We start from the raw sequence: 5,034 nt of genomic DNA on the forward strand, positions 1-5,034 counted from the left end.
AACCTTTCCAGCAGTCTAATCATTCACCAATGACTGCGGAGAGCAAACCTGGAAGAGAAAAAGGATCTGGATCGACACTGCAACCTAGCTGCAAGAACACATTATCAAAAACATGGTTAGTGCTCTAGAAAAGACACATAATCAAGAAAAAAAGTCATAGCAACAACTTTGAATGTAGAAGTAATACTTCCAAGATGGTGACTCCTTGAGGACAACACCAAGTACTTGATGGTTTCTCGAGGCACGCCCCTTTGTCTTCCAGCCAAAAACTACTGAAGGTGGTAGAAGTCTGTTCTCCCAGCAATGCGAATGGTGACCTTATACTCCTTTTCGGCCTTGCAATTCAATAAGGATTAAGAAGATGTGGTGGAGAAACATGTTCCTGATAATTAATAATGAAATGATTATAACAAAGAATCTTAACCTATCTCACTTCATCTTTCTTTTCCGGATCAACCAGTGTAACAAAAAACTCTTCTGACTCAAAAGAAACTTTTCCTTTTTCACCTTTTCTTATCTTTTTCCCATCTCTTGTCGTGGGCCGGGGCAGACAAATGAGAGCACCGGACAATGTCCGGACACTCCAAACCTCCCTCAAATTTGGGGCAAGTTTGGGAGATGTGTCCGGAGAAACATGCCATTTTGTCCGTTTAGGGGATGCCATTGGGAGATGATTTTGAAAGCAAAATGTCCATATCCCTCAAAGCTATCACAAATGTCCTATTTAGGGATATGGACATTTTGCCCTCAAAATTATCTCCCAATGGCATCTCTTAAACAGACTATTTGTACGGACACATCCCCAAACTTGCCCAAAATTTGGGGGAGGTTTGGGGTGTCCGGACATAGTCCGGTGCTCTCTTTTATCCGCCCGGCCCCACAACGAAATATGGAAAAAGGAGAAGAAAAAGTAAAAAAGGAGAAGAGAAAGGATAAAAAGAATGACAAGCTAATTTGGGAGAGAAATTTGGGGGGTGTGATTGGGTGATGAGGACGGACACATGTCCACTTGCTCCCCTAAATGACCAAAAAATGACATTTGGGGGCAAAATTTAGGGGATCCCATTGGAGTTGCTCTAACCGCGCACTGAAACGATGACCCATGAAGTCTATGACATGTGGGATTGTCTACCTGAGCGGACGGGATAATTAGGAGGCCTTCATCAGCTTGATGTCACAAAAACGTTTCGCATGCAAATCATCCGCGAATAGCCGTGGCGCTCTAAGGAGGCTACCATTCTCTGCATACAAGGGCGGGTTAGATTTATTTTCCTTCCAACCATTCACTCTCTTGGCCATTCGGTCCTGACCGCATGATTCTTTTAGATCGGTGAAAGTCAACACAGCCTGCTGACCAGCTTCCGCATTATCTTTTGGCGAATCCGATTGTTACCGTTCATTTTGCCTAGCTCGCAAACTCATCCCGAAATAGCCGAAGTGTCGAGGCTACAGAACCAGCACCGCCACACCCACCCTCTCGCCCTCGTCCTCCTATCCCACCGACGCCGTCCTTCCTCCGGTGACACGTCAAAGCCGTCCCCGAAGTGTCGAGGCTAGAGAATGTCACCGCCCCACCTACCCCATGGCCCTCCTCGTCCTGTCCCGCCCGACGTTGTCATTCCTCAGGTGATGCGCCAAAACTGGCCGCATGCAGAAGTGTCAAGGCTACAGAACCACCAATGCCCCACCTACCCCTTGCCCTCTTCCTTCTACCCCGCCCGACGCCGCCCATATTATAAATTTATATCAATATATTTGTTTTTTAAAAGTTTTGCTAATAATCATGATTTCGATCATATAACTTACGTATTAATAAAGTTAAGGGAATTTACAGTGTACTCCCAGGGGTAATTACCCCCTGCTCATCTGCCGTTGATCGGTCTCCCCGTGCGCCTAGCGATGGAACTGTTCCCCCAGCGATCGAGTCTCCTGCTAACGGGCAGAGAAAGCTGCATGTCATACCCAACCCGGCAAGAGAAAGGATAATCCAGTTCTGATATTTAATTAGCCAACTAATTCCGGATCATTATCTAGTTCTTGTTTCTCCCGTGCTCATCCATGCAGATTTAGTTTTGCTGCTAACGAACTAAAAGATTCGTTCTAATCCATCCGTATTACACCGGTCCCTTCTCTCTCTTTCTCTCTCTCTCGTACACCCAGCACCGGCGCATCGTCTGGCTGGCACCGGCGCGCCGGCCACCTGCCCGGAGACGGCGGCCGTGCAGATCCTTCTCCTCGCCAGGCCTGCGCTCACATCCTATACCACTTCTGCCGTTACCCCCAAGGCCCAAGGTCAGAGGTGAGGTCGTTTGCTGCAACGCAGCATCAACATCGATCGTTGTTCTTATTTAGAAGTTGGTATTCGTTTTATTTTTGCAGGCAGCGTGAAGAATCAGATCTTCTAGCATATGAATACATATGCCATCTTCCTACCGTTTGCTGGAGTTAATTAGAGAAGAGATGTATATACATGCATGGATTTGGATTGAACGGAAGGATATATGCATGCGTTCAGATCAAGTAACTGCTAATTAATTTCTTTATCCCACCCTTCTTTAATACAGTAGTTCTTTGCGTCGCCTCCTTTGTTTCAGAAATATGCCTAACTACCCGAACTAACCTCCCTTCTTTTATCTGTTGTAGAAGATGGTGACAGGCGGCCGGCATGCGGACAAATACGACGTTTGTGTGACATCTAGGTTGCTATTCTCGATCTCGCACTGATGCGCGCAAGCTCTGGTCATCGTGGCGAGATAACCATGACAAGCAAACGATGAGACGACTACGTGTCTGCCGAGTCCAACTAGATTTTTTGCCGTCCGGCCAGCAGTGATGAGATAGATTGCTATATTAGCTAGCGTGTATATCAGTGTACGGAGCCTAGCATATTTTCGTTTTGGGGTTAACATGACTTATGTTTTATCCGAGAAGTGATCATCTGTTGATTCAATCAAGCTTGTGTCAAGATATATATCTTGTTGATCATATATGTACTTGATTTTTTCTTCAGAAATTATACTTACAAACTTGTCCATTATCCATTCTATATACTACATTTCTCCATTCTGCATTCTGTATACTCCATTCTCCATTCTATATTCTCCATTCTCCATTCTCCATTCTATATACTCCATGTAGAGTAGAATAGTATATACTACGATTAGTATTCTCTCTAATGCAGCCATGATTCCGTACGATCGGTTCGTCGGCCGTGTGAGAGAGAATACAGCAGCAATCGTCAAGTACTCCACACTTAAAGCTAAAATAAAAATCAGATATTATTCAACTCAGCCGCACTAAATTTTCCCATTTTTCTAAATTTTGAACGCGGCTGAGTTCTTGGACGGTACATTGCCTCTAGATTCTTTTGCCATCCCTTATTCAATTCCAGCATATGTATCAACGATGTCAAAAATAGCAGCGAAATGCAAACAAAATTAGCAGGCTGCCCCTCCATGCATGATATATATTCTTTTCTTAATTTTTAAACATTGGTCAAATGGTAATTAAGACCATCATATTTTTCTGGCAATGCATCATAGATACTACCTTCTACAATGAAAGACCATCATACTACTTTCTACATACTACATCTCCAATGCCATCTTATAGCTGGACGCCGGCATATGACTTCCCACGTACCACAGTACATCCTAGGTTCTACATATACACGCCATCTCATTACTACATTACATTCTAAGTTTTGATATACTACCTTCTACTCTCAACATTTCAGATTCTATGTATTACCTTCTGCGTACTACATTCTAAATTTTATATACTACATTCTACATACTACATTCTAAATTCTATATTCTACGTTCTCTAGCCAACAATACTACCTTCCACTACTACTACAAACCCAGTCCTCCAAACTCATGACTAAAATTAATATTGCGAAGCAAAATACAAAGGTTTCATTAATTAATTGAGAGAGATACATCCATGTTGGAATATCAATGGATAAAACTGGAAACAAATACGAAATAAATTTACGTACATAGCGATTGGTCGTGCATATATATACAACACCTGCTAGCTAGTTGGCCTGAACAGCACCATCTAACGTAAGTCTACGTCGTCTTCGGCCGCAGGCTGAGCAAGCCCCTTCTTCGCTCACTGTGTTGTCAGCACCATGCGTTTCGCCCCGCCGTTCGTCGACGAGCCTTTGAGATTATTCTACCAGAGGGAGACTCTACCATGCAACACAACCAGCTGAACTAATCTCTCGAACCTTACATTCTGGATTACATAGATCGATCTGACCCGTAGACAGGGCCTATGTAACATGTAAAAGAAAATCAGATGATCTACATGTAATAGTATTGAACAAGCTAATACTGCAATTACAGACATACTACTCGACGCAATATATATAGTACCAAGATTAGAACCACGTAATAAAGCAAGAACGATGCAAAACTTACTCATGCCATGGGTAGTAGAATTAATGCTTGTAGTATTCTCCTTGTTGGTAGTCTTCCATACTAAAGGCGGTAATGCTTGTAGTATGTCCCTCCGCATGCAAATATACTACCAGATCCTTCTATCTAATAATAAACTAATGATTCTACCGGCAGATGCATCCATCGCAAGTACCAACCTAAGGTGTGATAATGATATATCGGCCAGAGCTGATGATTCTGCCGATCTGCAGAAAGGGCTCATCGGACGGGAGCTTATTTATAGCCAGACAACGCACATCCTGCGTGCTAACCACCCCTAAAAACCAGCTTGACCCGTTCAAGATAAATACGTCCTTTTTTTAATAGGATAATTAGTAGCTTTTCTAGTGGATTTGCACCCGACGGTGGTAATTCCCGGTAGAAGGCAGGGAGTAATTACTCCCGGTAGTACCTAATAGTCTCCTTAAATTACAAGGTACTCTCGGGTGTAGTTACCCCCCGAGCTGCCACCAACCCGTATCATTTTTCGTTTCTTTTGCAATTTAATTAGTTTGCAAATAATTATCCGGTTTGGCCTATGAAAGAAGTTTGTTGGCAGCGAGACTTTTAGGGCGTCCATATTCTTGTT

At 43.3% G+C, this 5,034-nt stretch overlaps 1 long non-coding RNA gene across 1 annotated transcript; it reads left to right on the forward strand.

Moving 5' to 3' along the window:
• The first annotated feature begins 1,846 nt into the window (after window positions 1-1,846).
• LOC112269260 lies at window positions 1,847-3,034 on the forward strand. Its single transcript, XR_002960803.1, has 3 exons — window positions 1,847-2,299; window positions 2,380-2,520; window positions 2,644-3,034. It is a non-coding gene; the product is annotated as an uncharacterized LOC112269260 (long non-coding RNA).
• The last annotated feature ends 2,000 nt before the right edge of the window (window positions 3,035-5,034 follow it).

This window comes from Brachypodium distachyon, chromosome 5 (genome assembly GCF_000005505.3).
Source record: "Brachypodium distachyon strain Bd21 chromosome 5, Brachypodium_distachyon_v3.0, whole genome shotgun sequence".
Classification (NCBI taxonomy): Eukaryota; Viridiplantae; Streptophyta; class Magnoliopsida; order Poales; family Poaceae; genus Brachypodium; species Brachypodium distachyon.